General features: G+C 39.5%; 1 pseudogene; it reads right to left on the bottom strand.

The window, feature by feature from the left end:
- The window catches only part of LOC101280816 (heat shock-related 70 kDa protein 2-like), a 64148-nt pseudogene extending 42447 nt beyond the window's left edge, over positions 1-21701 (bottom strand).
- Between the last annotated feature and the right edge of the window lie 1942 nt (positions 21702-23643).

Consider the following 23643-nt stretch of genomic DNA (forward strand, 5'->3'; position numbering starts at 1 on the left):
ACTGGCTCCATCCACCTGGGACATGAATTTTCCCTTTGTCCAGCGGTTCCTGCCCGTTAATCACTTAGTAGCTGGCTCAGGTATCAGACTGACTGGAGCAGCATCAGCAGTGCTTGTGTCCAAGTAACCCTTATTTTACTTACTTGTCCCAAAGCACAAAGGTAGTGATGCGTGCAATTCAGATATTCTCTTACCGTGCCTAATTTATAAATTAAACTTTGTCATAGGTATGTATTTATAGGAAAAATTATAGTCTATGAGTACGGGGTTTGGTACTCTCCATGGTTTCAGGCATCCACTGAGGGCGGGGTCTTGGAAGGTGTCCCCCACCGACAAGGGGAGACCACTGTAATTCTGCCAGGCAGGAAGATATGGTTTGTGCTTTCTTTTATGCACAAGACCTCCTACCCCGTCCCGTTTCCCAAGTCTTAAAGGGACTGACCTGACTTCTCATAATTCAAATATTTAAGAGCTTACTATGTGCGAGGCTCCATGCTAATGCTTCTTTATACATCGTGTCTTAGCATCCTCCATCAGCCCCATGGCAGCATTATTATCCTCATGTTACAGATAAAGATAACTGATGCTCAGCAAGGTTAAGCACATACTCAAGATTGCTCAGTCAAGATGTGCATATCCGGGACTTCCCTGGTGGTCCAGTGGTTAGGACTCGGCGTTTTCACTGCCGAGGGCCTGGGTTGGATCCCTGGTGTGTGAGGGAACTAAGATCCCACAAGCTGCGCCGCACGGCCCCCCCAAAAAAGATGTGCAGATCCCAAAAACCGTGCTCTTGTCTTAGGTCCTCTACCTTCATTCCTAGCCTAGGTCTCCAGGTTCATTTCAAGACTTTCTGGTTCTGTGATTCCAGCTGGTACCTAAACAAAGCACGTCATAAATGTGTGTCTTTGGGTACACAGAAAGAGCTAGGGCTGGGAAAACAACACAAAGCCTATGCCTCCCTCCCAGTGAATTACTTTTCTCACAGGCACCCAGCGGGTCATTTTCTTTCAATCTCCTCAGTATTTACTTAGGATCTTTAAAATACACAGAACAGTCACTGTGAGTGTTATTGTTAACAGAACTCTGTAATTATTTGAAAGGAAAATGAAATTTAAGAGATATAAAATTAGAGATGAAGGTGTCTTTAAATAATATAACTCAACACTGAAGTATTGGGAAAGAACTCAATTTCAGAGCATTAGCAAACACACTTGCTCATATTAAGCCAGGAAAGATATTTTGCTTTCAAGTTTAAATGATTTCTATTGTTGAGGCCCAGGACAGGCTGCCCCAAAATATGCCTCAATGGCATATTGATTATTTTAAATTAACGTTACTTAAGAAAAGACGTACGCAAGAGGGACATTCTGACCCTCTTCGCTGTCTCCCTGAAAGCAGGAGATAAACCTTCCATGTGAAAGGTGCACTCCCTGTATCTGGAAGCAGCAGGACACCCTTAGCACCAGAGACATCTTTCTACAAGCCTCTGTAGAAACAAACTTTGTCACTTCTTTAATTGACTACCCTAAGCCCAAACTCTGTTTAGAGTCTTCACTAATTTAGCACCCCAAACCTACATTTCTTTGTCCTGTCAATTCCTCTCAAATTTATTGTTTCTTTGTCTAAACAGTATAAAAACTGCCTGCTTTGGCCACTTCGTAGGACCAATTTCTATTAGACCTCTGTGTACCCAAATTAAAAATTGTTTCTTTTTCTCCTATTAATCTGTCTTGTGTCAATTTTCTTGTTAGTCCAGCCACAAGAACTCAAGGGGGGGGGGGGGAAGTTCCTCTCCCCGACACTATCTTTTTCACAACCATTGGCCACCCACGCATGACGTTATATTTAATACCTACTACAATGACATTGATTATTCATTTTACTACAATTATATAAATTGGGGTTGACATATATACACTACTATGTATAAAATACATAACTAATGAGAACCTAAAAAAATAAACAAAACAGAACAAAACTGAGTAGGAGGAATCTGAATTAATTTCCTTTGGTCCTGAACCAGTTTTGCCTAGACATCCCAAAACTTAGCTAAGTTTTTATATTTTCTTCATATTTAAACTTGCTTTCCTGTAATTCTTACTTTGTAGGCATGTGATTTCAATTCTGTTCTATACGATACCCCATCACAGTTTAACAAAGACCTTCTATTTTTGCCTGGTCGAAATTGTAGAGTCATTAAAAACTAGGGTCAAGTTGACACCGATTTTTCTGCCTTTCTGATGCATTCATGTTCTCTGATTACAGTGTTGGGATTGTAAAATATCACATTTTAAAAAGTGCTTCAATGTTCATTCAATGCATTTAGTCTTTTACTACCAGGAATGCCTTCTAACAGTGCCACAAAAGTGTTCACAAACATTCTCTTGAACATTTCCATTGACAGGAAACTCATTATTATTATTATTATTTTTTTTTTTTGCGGTACGCGGGCCTCTCACTGCTGGGGCCTCTCCCGTTGCGGAGCACAGGCTCCGGACACGCAGGCTCAGCGGCCATGGCTCACGGGCCCAGCCACTCCGCGGCATGTGGGATCTTCCCGGACCGGGGCACGAACCCATGTCCCCTGCATCGGCAGGCGGACTCTCAACCACTGCGCCACCAGGGAAGCCCTCATTAAATCTTGATATGGTCTATTCCATCTTTGGGCACTTAGAATGTTTGGAAAAGCCCTTCTTTTCCTTATTTTGATAAAAATTCATCTCCTCAAAGTTTCCTTTGTTTAGTTGTAGTCTTATCAATGAGGCCACAGAGAAAAGCCTAATTCTTCTTCCACAAGTTTTAAAACACTATGATTGTAATATTACAACACTCTGATACTGATACAAAGTAATTAATAATGATAACTAATCATTAGATAGTGCTTATTGTATGCCAGGAACTGTTCTAAGTTTTTTACATGTATTAACACATTATAATACTCACAACAACCTTACCTAATAGATTCTATTATTATCCTCATTTAACAGAGAGGAAATTGACACAAAGAGAGAATAGGTAACTTGCCAAAGGTCATGTGATTAGTGAGTGGCAGAGCCAAGATTCAAACACAGGCTCTATGTCTGAGGCCACTAGACTATACATATATGGAAACTGATTTATATTATGTTAGGTTAGATTAGATTAGATTATGTTATGATATGTATGATACGTTATATTATCATACAGTCTAAATGGATTAAAGAGTTATACATAAAGCATCAAGTCATTAAGGAACATAAGAAAACATAGATAAATATATATATCTGATCTCCCTCCACCAGCACAGTTCTCAGATTCTAGGCTAGATCCCAAGGGGGAAGATTAGAATATCCATTTCTGGATAAATGACTTACAGGTCCTGACATGTGGGCATCTACCACACTGAAGTCTACCAGTGAATAGCACAATGTATTTGCTCAGAATTTCCAAATATATTTTTATCGCCTGACTCTCAAATATGCAGACGGCCAAAGGACAACAGACATTTGAGAAAATTCTCCAAAGGCAAGATAGATACCTTAATAAGTTAATATAAGAAAAAACAAAGAAGAAAGAGAAATAATTTAAGGAGCAAAACTCATCATTAACAATCTCAGATAAATAAGATAAAATATTAAATCTATAAAATTAGGCAAGATAATATTAAAAAAGAAATATTGCCCCCCAAAAGAAAATGGTCTTAGAAAACAAAAATATGATTCCAAATTTTTTAAAAACTTGGTAGAAACTGGGCAATAAGGATCAGTATATTGGGACTTCCCTGGTGGTCCAGTGGTAAAGAATCCACCTTCCAATGCAGGGCATGAGGGTTCGATCCCTGGTCGGGGAACTAAGATCCCACATGCTGCGGGGCAACTAAGCCCGCATGCCACAACTACTGAGCCCGCATGCCTCAACGACAGAGCCCACGTCCCACAAACTACAGAGCCCACGTGCCCTGGAGCCTGCGTGCCACAGCCAGAGAGAGAAAACCCACACACCACAACTAGAGAAGCCTGTGTGCAGCAATGAAAGATCCTGCGTGCTGCAACTAAGACCCGATGCAGCCAAAAATATAAAGAAAATAAAGAAATAAAAATAAATTTAAAAAAAAGGATCAGTATATCATGCAGAAAATGGAGCTTAAAACAAAGATCGGGAACATAGTAGACCAAAAAAAAAAAAAAGATAAGTAAATTAGAGAAACAATTTAAGATATCCAAATTATAATGAGTTAGAGAGAGAGAGAAGGAGGGAAGGACAGAGGGAGAAAAGAAAGGGAGGGAGGAAGAAAAAAAGAGGCAGGCCAGACATATTTTAAAAATACAATAACAATTCCTAGAACTGAAAGACAAGAGATTATAATTTGTAGAGTTCTGCCATTTCTCCAGCACACTGAATGATAAAGCCACCATACCAAGGCAGAGCATGAAATTTCAGAATTCCAGGGATAAAGAGAAAAGTCTGAAAGTTTACAGAGGGGTTGGAACAGTAAGTTACATACAAAGAATCTGGAATTAAAGTGCCATCAAACTTCTCGACAGCATTATTGGAAGCTAATTGATAATGGAGCAATGCCTTTGAAATGACAGAAAATGATATTAACTTAGAATTCTCCATCGAGAAAAAATATCAATCAACAGTGTGAGGAAAGTAAATATATTTTCAGATAAGCAGTGCCTTCAAATTTAACTTCCTTTCACCTTAAAAAGTAAAGCTATGGAAAATTTGCTACACCAAAATAAGGGAGGAGACCAAAAAAGAAAAAGATGGGATCCAGCAAACAGGAAATCCAACTCCGGAAAGTTCCAGCATGATGGCATCTTATATGTCACTCAATTCTATCTCCTTAAGTATAAATCAGGTCACTTTTCTCCCCTGATTAACACACTATAATGTCTTCCTATCACTTTTACAACGAGATAAAAACTTTTTTTGGCCTATTTCTCCACCATCCTCTGTCTCTCAGTGCTGCAGCCACCTTGACCTCACTAGGGTTTGCAATCCATTTCCCTGGAATGCTTTTCCCTCTGATCTTCACAGAGCTGCATCCTTCTTTTCATCCAGCTCCAATACCAAATACCATGTCCTTAGACTCCCCGTCTGTTTATTTATAATTGTATCAACACCACTCTTTATTGCCCTTACATTGTACATTTTTCTTCACAATGCTTACTATTACTTGCCATTATTTTATTTATTCATTTATTTTATTTAATAATTGTTTTTCTCCCCTTCTAAAATGTAAGCTCCAGGAGAGCAGGGGTTCTGTTTGTTTTATTCCTTGATCTACCTCCATTGCCCAATCAGTTCCTGGCACACGGCAGGTGTTCCATTAAATATTTGTGGCATGAATCAAATTTACCAAGATGTTAATAATATTCTTTTGGAGCACAAAGTTATGGATGATCTCTTTATAGCTTTTAGCATTTTAGAAATGCTAAAATTTTTATAAGCATTTACTGCTTTCATAATTTAAAAAAATAACCATATTCTAATGTTCTAAACTAGAAAAAATGTAGTGGAAATTGTCCTCAGAAATAGGATTGATTGGGTTGTGGCAGTTTCTGTCCACGTAAATCTTACAGAAATTAAACTTCCCTCTAAAATGAAACTTCCATGAGGATTTGTGATGATAATCTAATCCCTTCCACTTCCTATTGGATTTCCAGTAAAAATGTTCTAAGGGATGTAAAAGCAGGGTAGGGGAATCTAGATCCATCACTACAATTGTCTCTGAGAGGATGAACAGCCTCTTTTATGCCCAGCCACCACCACTGCAACCACAGTCACCACTATTTCCAGTTCTGTCTAGGTTGGCATGGGAGGTAGAGGCAGGAATTTGAGATATAACTGCATGTCAGACAACTACAAAGCAAAAGAACATGCCCAACTCGAGAAAAAAACTGAAATATCTCCCACCTCTACCTCCATGCTCCCTGGAGATAAGAGTTTTCTATGGGCTCCAGAAAGGTATATCAACAGGTCTAGTGATGCTGTGGTGTTTGTTCCAAAGGGAATACTATTGTGACTTTAGTAATCAAAGATATTATGATTATACTTTTTAACTTAAACTGAACCATAAATTAATGATGGAAGATGACTTTCTGAGAATTTTATAAAAACCTATTTTGGGCGAAAACATTATTCATAATCATTATCCTAATGAATGAACAGAAAACACATATGAGTAATTGTACACCACATGGTCTTTGTTCACAAATACCCAAATACCTCAACAGTTTGGGTGAGTTAGTGTTATTCATTTGGAAAAAGTAGTCAAGCTAGAAGCAGTCTTGAGAATAGTATTATGAGTAAATTTGCATTGCATAGAGAACAGTGGAGGAACAATGATAAATTAAACATAAGGTGAGCTCAGATTTTGATACCAACCTACTCTGCAGTGAGAAATATTTTTGTGTGTGAAATTACAGTATGGTTTCTGAAAATATACCAACCACCAGACATTCCCACCAGTACCATTTTCCCAGAAGTACTTTCCCTAGGAAACTGTAATGTTTGGCATTTCTAAGTACGGACTAGAGCTTTGCTACTTCTTTTGGCCAAATGCACAAGTCTATAAAATCGAAGAGCAAAGGATTAATATCCTAAATATATATAGAGAGATTATCCAAACCATTAAAGACCCAAGTAGATAAGTGATAGAGGGGCGGAAAACCCCTCTAGGTTCTTTGGCTGGTCTAATAATTAAATTGACATAAGACAAATTAACAGGAGAAAAACAAATTTAACTTCATATGTATGGGATTCCCAAAGACATGAGACCTGAAGACACGCAGTTGAGGCTTAGATGCTACTCTGAGCTAAGGAGAAGGGGGTAGGTATCTGGAGCTTCGAAGGGGAGGAAGATGTTTCTCTCTACAATTACCCCCATTTCTATCAAAGATAGCCACAATAAGACTAATTTTGCTTGCAAATTAAGTCTAGTTTTAATAAAGTTGTCCTGATTATTTACATAAGTACAGCAATAATAGTGTTTAACCTTATAGACTCTTTTAAATCTGCTTTGCTAGAGCTTTTCATAAGGAATCTCATATTGGACTCTTAAAATCATCTCAGGCTAGGAAGCCAAACCAAGCACTCACCGTCACACTTAAGGCCTGAAATACCTATAAGTTTGGGTTAACTCCTCTCTTCACAAGGTCCCCCGAATATCCTGAGGTTCCTGGGCTTGCAGGAAGTGACCTTACTTACTAACCTGGTAAGGCTGCTGGGAACCCTGTAGCAAGTTCCCAGGCCTGATTTTTCCAAAAGGCTTTATTGGCTCCATAAAGTCAATCTTAGTTCCTTCAAGCTGTCAGGTCATATGTGAGTCTACGCATATCCCTCTCAAATACGATATTCCAGTCAAATCCTTGGTAATACAACCAATGTTTCCAATTGTATCCTGTCATAAGGAGAACAGATTCTTACTGAACTTATGCAAATAACTGTATTGCCATGAAAATAAAAGACTCATTATGAGTTTCCAAATTCTGGAGGGATCAGGTAGGGAGAAAAAGATAAACATTTTACCTTTGTTCACAAAGATACATTTCACTAAATTGCTGTAAGTTATAGATAGCTTAAGAGGAAATATTTCCTTTATCTGGAAAACAAAAACCAAAATAAAACATTAAAGAACCAACGATGTTTTAAATAAAAAGTCATAAAAATTATAATCAGTTCATTCAGTTCCATATAATTAACTCGTATTGATCTTGATCTTTTGTTAGCAGTTTTATGAAGCCATCATTTTTTTTTCATTAGAGTTCTGTAATTTCTTACCAAATTCAGTGGTATGATCAGAAAGGCATCAGAATACTGTATTTCAGAGTACTTGTCAGAGTCCTTTCCATGAATTTGTCTGAAAATGAAACTCTTTTGCAGGAATACTTTTGCAAAAGCACCAGTGTAAAATAATAACTGTCTGTAAATGACATAAGGTTTTTAAATGGCAACGGTTAAAGATCAGATGAGAGTTCATTATAATGCGATTGACAAGGAAATTTGGTTATTTCTATGATACAAAACGTTTTAAGATAATAACTAGAATTACAAGTGATAACATACCAGGACATATCAGATTTTTAGGAATTTCATACAATTTTGAGAACAGTTGTATTAACAACATTCACTCATACAATATAACTTAAGAAGATTTATCATCACTTGTTTGACAATGATTCCCATGTAATTTAATACACCAAATAAGCCTAATTAGCATAACGTCTCTATTCTTTAATAAAGAGAGAGAACAAATCTTTTGAGACGTTCCAGGGGCCCTCTGCAAAATCCCAAAGTCACTTCGAGGTAAAAAAGACTTCATTTAGAATTTATGTTTGGGGAAGTTTGTCAAAAATATCAAAAAGGTTTTAAAACACTTGATTAGACAGGATCATAGTTACTGTGAAACAATATGTAGTTACCCAGTTAACCAAAGTGAAAATTAAAGATTTTGCAGGCAAATACAGAAAGTTACATAGTCATATATATATATATATATATATATATATATATATATATATATAAAAAACAACTTTAGCTCTTAATAGAGAAGGCTCAGTTTTCTTAGGTAATCAAAGATCTGAAAAGGGCAACATGAAACACAGAAAATTATTTTGATAAAACACAGAATCTCTGTTTTCTAGGTAGATTACTTAAAAGGTAAAAACAATCTTTTGTAATCTCTTATCAAAAGCAGACCAGTAGTAAAAAAAATACCCTTGTCCTATTAGTATATGAAGGAAAATTACATAAGCACACTACTGATATTAAAGCTTATTTAAAAAACCCTTATAATAGCAATTCAGTTTTAGCCAACTTGACTACACAGGTAGAATTCTCTCTTTTTCTCTCTCTTCCCAACTTTCTATACAATTTTGTCCTTTATTATCCTCTTTCCCACTCTGAAATTACCAGTTTTACATTAGGACAAATTAACTTCATTTTCCCTTAACAAAAATACATCGCCATACCTCACACCTTCTTAGTCAAAAATACATCCTACCGGGCTTCCCTGGTGGTGCAGTGGTTGAGAGTCCGCCTGCCAATGCAGGGGACACGGGTTCGTGCCCCGGTCCGGGAAGATCCCACATGCCGCGGAGCGGCTGGGCCCGTGAGCCATGGCCGCTGAGCCTGCGCGTCCGGAGTCTGTGCTCCGCAACGGGACAGGCCACAACAGTGAGAGGCCCGCGTACCGCAAAAAAAGCAAAAAAAACCATCCTACCTTCCTCATATACAAACTTGTTTCCATTATTATTTCTAGTCGTTTTAATTATACACATTAATTAAATTTTGAATTAGAATTTTTAAACCTTAGAAACCTTAATTTCTGGTGAAAAGTAAGAAGTAAGCAATTGTGAACTGCCTGTTATACCAGCATTCTTTATATTGGCAAGTTCTGTGACTAAGTTTCATAATTTCTAGAAGCATACACTTCCTCATAGTACAAATTTTCAATGTGGCATAACACATGTTTACTATGAGACCCAAATATATTTAGTTTATCTGTGATAATGTAATAAGAAACCAAAAGTAGATAAACCTATGTTCAGTAATTAATGTTTCTGCATTTTATCTTATTAGGAAGTGATCTAAATTCAATGAATTTCCATCATTTAGCTTAACTTAGAAAAACTCTAAGGGTGTAAGTTACCAAAGAGATTTGAGAAACTAAGTAAACGTATCAGAAAACATAATTATTGTTGAAAAGTTCACCTAAAAACTCTCATCCCACTTACATCTATTAAAATCACTTCCTCCCTACATTTATGTTTAGACTACCCATGAAAACTTTATTAGACACTAGTCAAAGTCAGCAATCATCCCAAGCTACTGTTCTTGCAGACAAATTTTATAATACAGATAACATAAACTTATTTCACTAGTAAACTCAGGTAGAATAAAAGTTGTTTATCTGCATATTTAATGCTGATAACTCTGTAGGCATACCTATGTTAATTAAACCAAACTTAAACTAGCTTTTATTTACCAAAGATTATACTACATGAAGTTGAAAAATATTTGGGTTAGTTTCTATGTTTCTGAGTTTTAGGAATACTTAATGCATAAGTGCTTATTGTTAAGCCAATTAAGCAGCAATCTCTTACCAATTAATTTTGAGAATACCTTCCACAGGTAGTAAAATATCACATATATGTAACATACATCCGTAGACATGTAAACACACAGATAGACGCAGAGACCCTATAGCTTCCATTCCAAAATTTTAGCCATGAATCAGGTACAATAATACAAAACTCACTAGTTTATAAACCACAATTAGATCCAAATTATGTTTCTGGCAGTTGGAATAGGTTAAGTTTACCAGCTCAAATTTCTAAAGCGTTTTACAATTTGTAGAGAAGACTTTTAGGATTTGTATTTGCCTTTGACAAGTAATCTTATGGAGTCTGTGGACTAGATTTGGGCAAGGGAGCCTTTATAGCAGTTTGTATTTTAAAAAGCTTCTCTTTCGTTTTTTTTCAGTCTCAGGTTAAGTGTGGGCAGTGTTTTAGATATCGCCTGGGGTGTTTATATTTCAAAGACATGGTAAGATTTACACCTTCAAGGGACAAAGAAAGAATACACGTTTTCTCCTAGGCGTTTTTGGGGTATATTGGTCCACTATCAGAAGTCTAGGGTAATTATTGTTTAAATTTTTCTTTTTCTTACATGCACAACAATTGCACTTCCAATGTCCTGATTTTTTACATCTGCAAATGTCTGGAGGCAAATAGGAAAGGATCTGAGGGGGTCTTTGAGTTCCTCTCAGAGTTATGCTTTTGTTCCTCTAAAGATTCAAATTGCAAACCAAGACTTGTTGATTTTAACTCCTTTTTTCCTCCTTCATTTCTGCAAGCTACCTTCAAAGAATTGGGCAGCTGCTTCCATTATAATACTTAGAGGTTGACTAGCCCACCCAACTATACTATTTTGAATTTGCCTTTTTATTTCAGGGAGAAAATTTCCTACTAAGGCAGAAATGGAAAGATTTCTATATTCTGGAACTTTGGGGTTTAATGCAGTATGCGTTGAAAAGTCTATATAAGCATTCAGCAAAGGCCTTTGGATGCTGTCTTTCTTTCTGCGTGTACGATTTAACCTTAGACCAATCCACCTCAGATGAGAGGAAGTATTTACTATTGCTCCTATAAGCCCCTGAATATTGGTTTCCAGCTGATTCCTTTCCTGATCATTTGTAGGAGGGCCTGGGAGAATTTCTGGTCATCGGTTTCCTCTGTGAGAGATGTTTTCCCCCAGGAAGCCATCTGGCTTGTCTGTTAACTATAGTGTAATTATGGTTGGGAAAAATATCCTTCAGCAGCCAATTAAGGTCCTTATGAGTGGGGTTGTGAATGGCCACTAATATTTCTAATTCCTCTCTAAATTTGGTAGGATCGTCTAAAAGTGGAGGTAAAAGGGCTGTACAATTTAAAAGATCTATTGCTGTCCAGAGGATGTGAATTCTTTGTCGTAGGGAATCCAGGATACATCCACAAAGAACATTGCACAGGAAGGCCTGAAGCTGGCAGAGAAAGTGAGTCTTACTGTCCATCCCCATGTTTTTGCTAAATTTACTTAATGGCTTTCACCCTTTACATGCGTAAATTGTATACCCTGGGCCTAGAGATTAGGCTGGAGTGCTCTCTGTAAATCCTGTAGGGAAAGGGAAGCTAAAACAGGCAGCTGGGTTTTTAAGGGATTTTCTGGGGAAGGTGGAGGAGTCTGGGAGCTAAGGGACTTTGCTGAGGAGATGGGGCTGGATTTTAAGAAGGACGATATGCATTGGACGTGGACTTTAGTTTTTGTTCTAATTTCTGTTCTTTCATCTTATTAACGGAGTCCCTAAGACCAGCCATTATATTCCTGTGTCCACTTTTTTTTTTTTTTTTTTTTTCCGGTACGCGGGCCTCTCACTGCTGTGGCCTCTCCCGTTGCCGAGCACAGGCTCCGGACGCGCAGGCTCAGCGGCCATGGCTCACAGGCCCAGCCGCTCCATGGCATGTGGGATCTTCCCAGACCGGGGCACGAACCCGTGTCCCCTGCATCGGCAAGTGGACTCTCAACCACTGCGCCACCAGGGAAGCCCCATGTGTCCACTTTTTAATTCAGCCTTTCCATAGGTACAAATAAGATACTTAGGATGAGAGCTCTCTAAAAACTGTTTTCTTTCAAATACAGCCAATTCAAGGCATCCGTAGTCTGGCCATTGACAACTAGGATCTTATATTAATCTCAACAGTGACTCAAATCAATAAGCCTCTATATGGCTTAACATGGACCCAAGAGGCATCTCAAAGGAAAGTACAAAAGATACAGCCCTCACAAGATCCAGAAAGTTCATTCCCAGGTTAGCCTAAGAAAGCAAAGACTTTTGTCACGTGCTAAGAATGGTGTAGTGCAGTGTCTGCAGCTGCCCATGAGAATGTGAGACACCCCCAATCACAGACCCACTAATCTGTGACATTCGGTGGGTGCTACTGGAATGGGACTTTTCCAGCACTACAAGGCAATGAAGGTTGAGACAACAAAGGTCCCCTGTGGACCAGGACCCCTTACGACAAGTTCTCCTGACAGCTGACACAGCCGAACAAAGAGAATGCTGTGTGACTTCGCATCTCAGAATCCCAGTGGATTCGACTGGCCATCAAAATGGAAGTTGGTACTTGCATCTTCTGGCTGGTGGAAACCAGAGACAATATTCTTACTCGTCATGAGGCCAAGCTCTCAGGACACAGAACAAGGTGAAAGGAAAATCTCATCTGGTTTTACACAGGGCATCTACTCCAAAGTTTGTCTAAACAGATGTCGATCTGGTGGGAAGCATGAACTTACCAATTTCTGAGGCTAGCTTGAACAACAGGCTTATAGGACCTATGCCTGTGTTCTACCCTACGGTATGACAAATGTCACAAAAGACAGAGACAAAGGAAAACAAAGACTTTCTCTGGGAGGAAAGGGAACAATAGAAAACAAGAGGACTCATAACCAATCTTTACCAGAGTTGCTATACCTAAGAAACTAGTTCACACAAATATTTTCTCCTGCTAATCTAAATTTAGAGAGAGAAAAGGACTCTTACCAGTCTCACTTCCTCCAGACCATGCAGGCAGAGATCCAAGAGACTGTCATGGTAAGAATTCTTACCTTCTGTTGGTTCCTGTCAGCAGTCCCAGGATCTCTCAGCTGCAGCAGCCCCAAAGTGAGCAGCGTCCAGCCACTGTAGAGCCCCACATTGGGCACCAAAACTGCAGGACAGGAAAAGTTTTGCATTCTTCCATTATAGGATCTCTGGCTGTTCTAATAATCAAATTGACATAAAACAGCTTAACTAGAGAAAAACAGATTTTGTACTTATGGGATCCCCAAAGACAGGAGACCCAAAGAGTCAGGCAACTGAGGCTGGTAAACAGATGTTTCCATTCCATGCAGATACGTCTTTCTGATATTAACTGTTATCATTGATACTTGCTATCTTCCTGGTATGGGCCCTCTATCTAAATTCTTTTAGGCAATTAAGGGAGAGGTAAAGAGCTTTTGCAGTGGAATATTACTCAGCCATAAAAAGGAATGAAATTAGGTCATTTGTAGCGATGTGGATGGGCCTAGAGACTGTCATACAGAGTGAAGTAAGTCAGAAAGAGAAGAACAAATATCATATATTAATGCATATATGTGGAATCTGAAAAAATTGGTATAGACAATCTTATTTACAAGGCAGAAATAAAGACACAGACGTAGAGAACAAACGTACGAACACCATGGGGGAAGCAGGTGGTGGGATGAATTGGGAGACTGGGATTGACATATATACACTATTGATACTATGTATAAAATAGATAACTAATGAGAACCTACTGTATAGCACAGGGAACTCTACTCAGTGCTCTGCGGTGACCTAAATGGGAAGGAAATCCAAAAAAAGAGGGGATATATGTATATCTATTGCTGATTCACTTTGCTGTACAGTAGAAACTAACACAACATTGTAAAGCAACTATACTCCAATAAAAATTAAAAAAACAGAAAACAAATTTTAAAAAATTAAAAAAAAAAAAAAAAGAGCTGTTCCTGAGTCTGCTGGGTCTTAATTGTCTTCAACTCAAAACAATCCACATGGCAAAATGGCACACTTTGGGTCGCACATTTTACTCTGCCTCATGGGCAAAGGAAATTAAACAACTTCTAAAAAGCAAAAACCAAACAAACATATATTATGATCCAAAGAATCAGAAAATACACTAAAACAAAGATGAGATACAAGCTATGATCTGTTATTGTTATGATTTTTTGGCTGGCTGTATGGCTTGCAGGATCTTAGTTCCCCGCCCAGGGATTGAACACAGGCCCTTGGCAGTGAAAGCATGGAGTCCTAACCACTGGACCGCCAGGGAAGCCCTTATGATCTGTCAATTTATATGCTAATCCACAGTACTAGTAAGAACTTTGAGAAGGGTAAGGGGCAGAGAAGCCAGTACTCTTTTACATTACTTTTGGAAAGCAATTTGGAAATAAGTATGAATAATCACAAAGTTCTTTATTGCTTTTGACCTAGGAATTGCATTTCTGGAAATTTATCATATATATATATACACACACACACACACACACACACACACACACACACACACACACACGTGAAGATAATTTAGAACCTCTCTAAATTGTAAAGACCTAAATGTTCAACAGTAGAGGATGGCCAATGAAATATCATAGAGCCGTTGAAAATAATGGTTTTGAAAAGTATAGCAACATGAGGGAGTTCTTGTGATACAACACAACTAAGAATTTCTGTGTGGCTGGTAAGGTAAAGAGAAAAGGAAGGTTAGGGTGTGTGTGTGTGTGTGTGTGTGTGTGTGTGTGTGTTGGGGGACAGGAGAAAAGCTGGTGAAGAATCTTAGAACCAATGAAAGAGTCTTGAATGCAATGAGATACAAAAGGAAGACAGTGCAGTGGTATATTTGAAGCTCATGTGCAAATTTGATGTGTCTTGCAGAAATATCAATTTTATACGAAGAGTATAAGGAAAATGCTTATATTCAATTGACATATAAAGTAGAGTGCAGACATCTACACACATCGCAAAGATAAATCTTGAAACTTCAAAGAAAATTCACACTTAGATAAGCAGGCCTTTCCAACCACTGAACTCATGGGAGTATGTGTCCATACTCTTTCATTGGGAGAAATGTCTCAGTTACACCATTTAAGAAGGGCAACAGTCAGGAGAGTAGGAAGCCAGTGACAAATTTTAAGAAATCAAATAACATGTTCCAAACTTACGCTTTAAAAGTATACTGTAGGCAGCATAGATTAGCTAGAAGCCATAGCATACGTAGGCATGCCAGTGAGGAGACTGTTGCCACTGTCCATTTAGAGAACGGGGACTTCAGCCAAGAAGGTGTGATAGTAGTCATGAACAAGAGAGGATGAATGTGGGAGAAATGTCAGAGATACAATCGTGGTTTTTTTTTAGATTTTTAAAAATAAATTTATTTATTTATATTTTTTTATTTTTGGCTGTGTTGGGTCTCTGTTGCTGTGTGCGGGCTTTCTCTAGTCGTGGTGAGCGGGGGCTACTCTTCGTTGCGGTGCGCGGGCTTCTCAATGCGGTGGCTTCTCTTGTTGCAGAGCACGGGCTCTAGGCGCATGGGCTTCAGTAGTTGTGGCGCACGGGCTTCAGTAGTTGTGGTGCACAGGCTTAGTTGCCCCACGGCATGTGGCATCTTCCCGGACCAGGGCTCGAACCCATGTCCCCTGCATTGGCAGGCGGATTCTTAACCACTGCGCCACCAGGGAAGCCCACAATTGTGATTTTTAATAAGCAATTGGATGTGGGGGAGATAGCTGGGAGGAAATAGTCAAACAGCTTCCATAGTGTCCTTTTCCTGCTCAAAAGCTCTCAACCGCTTTTTTTTTTTAGCTTGTAGTAAAAACTTTAAAACACTGAGCCTGGCACTTAAGACCTACAAAGCTATAGCCCCAACGCACCTGTCTTCTTGTATCGGACTTACAGTGTTACTAGCCATGAGTCCTTGCCATTCTGCAAGTATTCCCACATTGTTCATGCTGTTTCATATGCTTGGAATTCCTCTCACGTGTCTACTTTGCCAGGCTTCAAAATCTACTTCACAGCCTACTCCTCTATGAAGACACCCTAATCAGCCCCGAGCAGCGAGCTCTCATTTCTGTGAATGCTCAGAGCACTTTGTCTGCATCTCTTTTGCGTCACACATCTTATCCTCTTCTCAGCAGGGAAACCAGTTACTCTACCATCCCGTGAGTCAGGTCACGCCACTCCATTGCTCAAAACTCTGTCGTGGTTCCCATCTCACTCAGCTAAATGCTGAAGTCCCTAGAAATCTCTATCTCGGTGTTTCTCACTCAACCCCAGCTACACATTCGACTCCTGTCAGAAACTACTTTTTAAAAATCCATATCCAGGCTTGACTCCAGACCAAGTGAATCCAATCCTTAGGGACGCTATTTTCTAAACCTCCCTAAGTGATTCCACAGTGCAGTCAGGGTTGATTGAGAACCACAGAGCTGCTCCCTGTTCACTGTGTGGACTAGAGGTCCATTCTGGACCATGGGCTGCCCCTTTCTGAACCATTAACATGTTTCTCCAGTACTTGCCTCAAGCTCGAGTTTCTCCACACCAGTAAATCAAAACACAAGAGCCTACTTAGAACACAGTCCCCCTCAGAAGCTGTCAGTTGCTGTGACTTAGAAACATATTTTCTCCTCTGAGGAAAATTATGAACATAGCTTTGTCTACAGAAAAATGAAACCTTTTAAAAAATAAATATTTGATTCAAGTTTATCGAAATTGCAGTTGACAGAAAGCCACACTTGTGAGTGTTAGCAAGTATATTGCAGAACAGACTCCAAATCCTCTGGGCGTGGTGCTCTGCCAGCCTGGGGAGGGCTACGCAGTGCACACGCAGCCGCCCCTCTTACCCTCCTAATGCCATCTGTCTGGTCTGTGTGGTACAGGGGGGTGCTTCAGCCTCACCCCTGTATTCTAGAATTCTCTCAGTGGTGTCTTGTCCATGATTAGTTGTTCTTCTTGTGAGGGGAGCAGAGTCAGAAAGAACCTACGTCACCATTTGGTGATGTCATTCCTAGAATCAGAATCCAACAGGCATTTGACAAAATGGGGCAGTGGAATGAATCTAATGAAATGCAGTAGAATTGGGCAAACATAAGCCAAATATGTCAGAGGTCTGACATAGAAGCAGCACGTGGAAGAGATATTTAGGGGGTTGATTCTCAGTCAAGAGTACAGCAGTTTCCAAACTTGAGCATGCATCAGAAGCACCAGGAGGGCTTGTGAAAACAGTCTGCTGGGCTTCCCCCTTACAGTCTCTGATTCAATACGTCTGGGGTCCAGTCTGAGAATTCGTATTCTAACAAGTTCCCGGGCGAAGCTGATATTGATGCGGCTGGTCCAGGGGTGACCATTTGAGAATCGCTAGTGTAATATCAATTTCAAACCAGGTTACTGCAAGTTTACGTGGTGGAAGCAAAATTTGTGCAACGAAGAGGTAACAGTGTAAGTATTCTCCATGAGCTCTAGCAGGCATCTGTGCAATGAGTGCCATAACCAGCAACATGACCAGAGAAGAGAATCAGTGATGGTGAAGGGACTTGTGACTGTGTCATATGAGGAACTTGGGAAGGAATAGGACCATGTAATTTGGAGAAGGTAAGATTCAGGTGGGACACAATGACACTGTTCCCTTCAACCCTCCAAAGGGCTATTACGTGGACAGGAGAGATTTGTTCTGGGTAGAGCTAGAATCCATGAGCTGTCCATCTTAGGAAACAGACATCGTTCAGAAGTAAGGCAGATATTTCTAACAGACGGAGCTGTCCTGTGTTACACTAAGCTGCTTCCCAAAGTGTTGAGCTCCTATGAGTTGAGATATTCAAGCACGGACCAAAAGGTATTCAAGCACCATATATGGAATTGGGAATAAATGGCCTCTGAGGCACTGCCAAAACGAGAAATCTGATGAGTATGTGGCTACAGTTACCTTTAGTTATATAGTCTGCCAACATAAAACTACTACGTTCGGAAAAATAAGGGCAAATTGAAGGCTGGTATCCCAAACATGGTATCTCCAAATTGCGGTTGAAAATATGAGACGAGGGTTATTTAAGAAAAGGCTATAAGCAAAGCAATTTGATACTGAAGGGAGGAAATGGATTTAATAAGAGGTATCGAAACAAAACCCAGACAGACTGCAGGGCCAGAAGGAAAGGTCAAGAAAGGTATGACTATGGCAAAGTACACGTAGAAGCTGGACTAAAAGTGGGCAAGAAAGCAAGACAGACAAAAATTCACTCTTTCCATGGAAATTTACTACCCACAGTAAATATTTTATCTCCATTCTGACATCTAATATTACCTGCAGTTATGTACGAGCCCAAATTTGATGCGAATGATCTGGGAATTGATTAGAGTTAAGAGAACTCATGAGGACTGTAGGTCAGGTCAATGTCTGTGTCGTCAGTGCTGAGGTAGTAAATCAGTCTGAGGTGGAAAAAAGCAAAAGAAAAATAAGGAGCATGAGATAGAAGGTTGTCACTGTAAAAATACTACTTGACTGATCTAGGCACCCAGCTCTGAGAGGGTTACAAGCATCTGGGGACACATGGTCCCTGAGGATATCTTGGGCAAAATGGTGGTTTGATACCATAGCCTTTTCCGATTCAAAGGTAAGCTCTTTGCACTCTTCCCATTCCTGGGCTTTTAGTCCTCTGTCTTCCTGTTCTCCCCTATCTATGCTGAGAAAAAATTGTAATGTCAGACACTTATACTCTATTTTGAATAAGGGAACGTGAATGTGTCATGATACATAGAGATGTATTTCCTTTATACACCTTATACCATTATTAACAGACTTTAAGGCCCCAAGGACAAATATGCGAAGATTTGGGGCAGAAAGAAGTCTTTCCTCAGAGTCACTAAAATAACAGCCTACTCTCCACTTCCCTCATCGGCCTAAGGGCAACAAGGACCACATGAAAAGCACTGGGGAAATCTTACTGGAGTCAGCTCCAACACAAATCACTTGAATTTGGAACGTAACATGAATATTGGGTGCTATGTGTTCTGGAATAAAATTTAAAAACACACATAGGTGCCATTTCTCAGTGGCAAGAGATGTTATTTCAATTCTTAAATTAAGTGTTTGGATTCAGTTGGCTAGCTAGCTCAGTTGTTGAGGTCACTGGGGTAGATCAGCATAATGGCTTCAATTCCTATGTATGGCAATAAGAACTAGACTGTTAGAGCTGGAAGAACCATTAGAAACCAGCTAGCCCCAGTCTTTATTCCCTAGATGTTTAAAATAGAGGCCTCATGGTGGGAAAGCAACAGCAAATGCATAAGATGAATGAGGAGAAGAGCTGGAATATGAAGGCCACATCGTGCTAACTTGGTAACATTTGCATTCTCAAATGACACCCATATCCATGACCAGAGGGTGACCAACCCTCCTGAGCTGCCCAAAACTTTCTCAGTTTTAACACTGAAAGTCCCGTGCCCTGGGACTCAGTCCAGGGAAACTGGAATGACTGGCCACCCTACCTGGCCAGCTATTCCCAAAACACATGACAACAGACCAAAGGGGATCGGCCCCGACTGTACAGATGTACCTCACAAAGTGTATTACCAGTGCCACCTTCTACTGGGTCGGGAGCTCGTAACATCCTCCTCCTAGTCTTCTTCCTCTTAGATGTTCTCCTCTCCTCCTCTTCTTCTTCTTCTTGCTTAAAATCGATGTGTTTAACAATTTAATTTTTTTTAAGAATAAAAGTTTACAGTATCTGCCAGGCATTGTACTAAATGTTGAGAATTCAGCAGTGAACAACAGAAAATCCCTGACCTCGTGGAGCTTGCATTCTGGTTGGAGAGAGAAACAGAAAAACCCAAATACCTTAGTGAAATAGATAATATGTCAGCTGGTGATAAGTGATATGGAGAAAAATGAAGCACGAAAGCAAGGGAGAGAGTGGCGTTTGTGGGCTGCTGCTTTTTTTAGATATTGTTGTTAGGGAAGGTCTCTGATGAGATGTGGCTTTATAATTTACAAAGTCAATTCCTACATTATTTCAATTATACGGGCATTTTCAAAGAACAGTATCATCAGATTAAACTTCAGTTTATACCCCTATTTAGTTTGCAACAGTCTTTCACTGCAGCGGCCAAATGTTTTAATTCCTCCCCTGAGTTCCTGTAACTGCTCTTCCAGTAGTGGCATTTGTTCTGTGGGAGCATTCCATAAGGATATGTGAGAGCTTTCGAACATCCCAAAGGGCCATGACAGTTGCAATGCAAACATCATCAAGGTCTTTTAAAAATATAATTTGCATTGTTTATGCTTCCAGATGTTGTGGAAAAATAAAAATAAAGCTCTACTGAACGACAGTACCTAACAAAGTGTCTGGGGACACAGAATACATTCAACAAATATCTGTGGAATAAACGGATTTATAGAAATTCAAAATCAAAGCCTTTGATCTTTATTCAAATGTCAATTTCTCAGTGAAGCCTGCTGTGATTTCCATATTTAGAACTGCAACCCCTCTCCTACACTGTCCTCCTTCTCAGCTACAGTTTTTCTCCATAGAACTTATCACTATCTTAACTCCCTCATACGTTACTTGTTTATTTTATTGTCTTTCTCCTCTCATTACAATGTAAGTTTCATGAGGGCAAAATTATTATGTTTTATTCACTGGCATATCATCAAGCCCCAAGAATGATGCCTAGAAAACAGGTGCTCAAAAGTATTTAACGTATGAAAGAATCCATGACTTTCTCTCAAATTCATCCTTTTTTCTCTAAATCAACTACCAGCACTTCCACCATCTCTCCTGCGGACTATTATGTCCTCCTAATTGACCCCTCTACCACCTCTCCAAAAGAATTTCTACATGACAGTCAAAATAATCCTTCTGAAATGAAGGATTTATTATGCTATTTTGAGACTTAAAATCCTTAGGATAATGTCCATACTCCTCCTAATCTATAAGACCCAACTTGAGATAGTTTCCACCTATCTTTTTCAGCCACATTTCCCATCCTTTACTTACACACATTTTAAACTCTATTTCTCATGACCTAAGCCAGCCCCCCACCTTGGGGCATAATGTGTACAAGACTTTCCCAGAGTAAGTGGCAACTCCATTCTTCCATTTTCTCAGGCCATCCATAAACCTTGGAAGCATCCTTTTGCACACCCCATATCTAATCCAGCAACAAATAATGTTGCCTCTGCCTTCAGCATACACCCAAATCTAACCACATCTCAGTGCCTCCACCGTGACCTCTCTAGACAACGTCACTACCACCATCTCCTGTCTGCTTGCACTCCTCTTGCCCTTCTACAGCCTGTTATCCACAGCGAGGCCAAGGTCACCTTTCACAATACAACCTAGAAATGGTCTTCCCTTGCTCTTAATTCTCTATTAGCAACCATCTCACTTTGAATAAAGCCCAAAGTCCTTACCATGGCCTGTAAGGGCCGTCATGGCCTGATCCCTGTCTAATCTCTGCTGTCACTGCCTGCCACCCTCTCCCTTCCTAACTGAGCTCCACTCACACTGACATCCATATTGTCTTAGATCTTAATGCTATTCCTGCCTCAGGACCTTGGACTTGCTGGCTGTTCACGCTACATTGTTTGCTCTCTTACCTCATTCATGTTTCTGCTCAAATGTCACCACCTCAGAAACCGCATTTTAAAAGCCTCCTCCCCCATTCTCTACCCTCTAACCTTGCTTTATTTTTCTTCCTATCATCTGATGTTGTAAGTTTATTCACTTTTTTTTACTGTCCAGTTCCCATACTAAAACACAAGCTCTATCAAGGAAGAAACTTTATTTTGTTCACTGCTCTATCCCCAAGTACCTGGAATAGTGCGTGGAACACAGCAGGCAGCAGGCAATCAATAAATATTTGTTCAGTGAATGGATACTTTCTTTGCATATGTTATTTTCTCAGACTAAAATGCCTTTTTTCACCTTTGGTGAAATAGGCAAAGCATTTTTTAAGGCCTAATTCAATTGTTTCTTCTTCGCAGAGGTACCTCAGTACTCTCTTCTCCATCCCACCCCACCTCAGGAAAAATGAACTGATCTTTTCTCTGACTTGCCTTGACATTTCATCCATATATTTACAGCATTCAGTCTGTTGTATTATACTATTTTCTTTTGTTCTTCTGAGCCACTTACTTCCATCCCAGTCTGGTAGCCCCTTCAGGATGCAGAATATGTAGATATTTTGTAGTCCCCTATTTCCTCTGCAGGACTGACTACATAATTTTCAACACCCCATGTAAAACGAAAATGTGAAAATAAGAAATTCAAGATGGCAACAGCAGAACTTAAGCCAAGCATGGGATCCCTCTATGCATGGGGCCATGTGTGACTACACAGGTGACATACCCATAAAGCTGGCCCTGCTCCTCTGGCAATCAGAGGCGCTTCTTTCAGTCTCTTATTCACAAGTCAGTGCTTCTCTGAAGGCTTCCCTGCCCCCATTCCAAACACTCCAGGCAGAGGTAGCTGTGTCTCCCACAATATTTTCACAGCTCTCAGAGCTTACCTTTATGAACATTTATACTACACTGTAATTGTTTGTTTCGTTGTCATTCTTAATCTATTGTGAGTTCTACCAGACATCAACTTCGACTGATTCACCACTGAGCCTGACACATGGGTACTCAGTAAATGCTTATTCATCAAATGAGGGTCTACTGAAAATCCTAGCCTTCCATTGTAATTCATATGAAAAGAAGTTTTGCAAATTTATATGCAAACAACTCAAAACAACTCCCCTAATACTGCTGAGCCCGGGGTGTTTCATGTAAAGGGACACATTTTCAAAAGACAATTTTTTTGCTCTATTCATCCCAGCATTCTGAAGATAATACGAAGCCTTTGAACTTCGTGGATTCCAGATGAACTGGGTCTGTGCCATATGTATGTACTTTGATGAATTTTAAAATGGAACCCACTAAAATATTGACGTGCAACATTTGGGATGGGAATTGAAAAGTAATTTAGAAAGAAAACAAGTCAAGTCTCTTCTCCGCTGATATTTAATGCTGTTTGGACTCCCTTGGCAGCCTCTAACGCATTAACTTCTATCTTTTTTCATTTTTCCTTTAGAATATGTTCTCATCCTTGTTTTCTGTGAATTACGAGAGAGAATTTTTTAGTCTCCCATAGTTTTATTGTCTGGTAAAATAACTGCTCTGAACATAATTGCATTATTTTCTTAAAGGTAAACAGTTGTTAAAATTCAGAATCTAATATTGGATAATTAAAATTTCAAGAAAGCATGATAGCAATTTCCTTTTATAAACTTGTCTTTAAAATGATGCTCCCCAATCTTATTTCTACTGTGCACGGCATTTAGTTCCAGGCAGAGCCACTATTATGAGTTGTTAGTTTATGCAGAAATGTAGTGAAATGCCTGGTCACCAGAGAACGTTATTAATTCATAACACAGCTTCACTGAGTACCTCCAAGTGCATTCTCACAGTTAAACACTGCACAGGAGCCTTGCTAAAAGCTGCGATGTAACGAGAACCTTCCGCTCTCTCCACTAACTGAACCTCCTTGCACAGGTCTAAAAATTGT

Source organism: Orcinus orca, chromosome X (assembly GCF_937001465.1).
Source record: "Orcinus orca chromosome X, mOrcOrc1.1, whole genome shotgun sequence".
In the NCBI taxonomy this organism is placed as follows: domain Eukaryota; kingdom Metazoa; phylum Chordata; class Mammalia; order Artiodactyla; family Delphinidae; genus Orcinus; species Orcinus orca.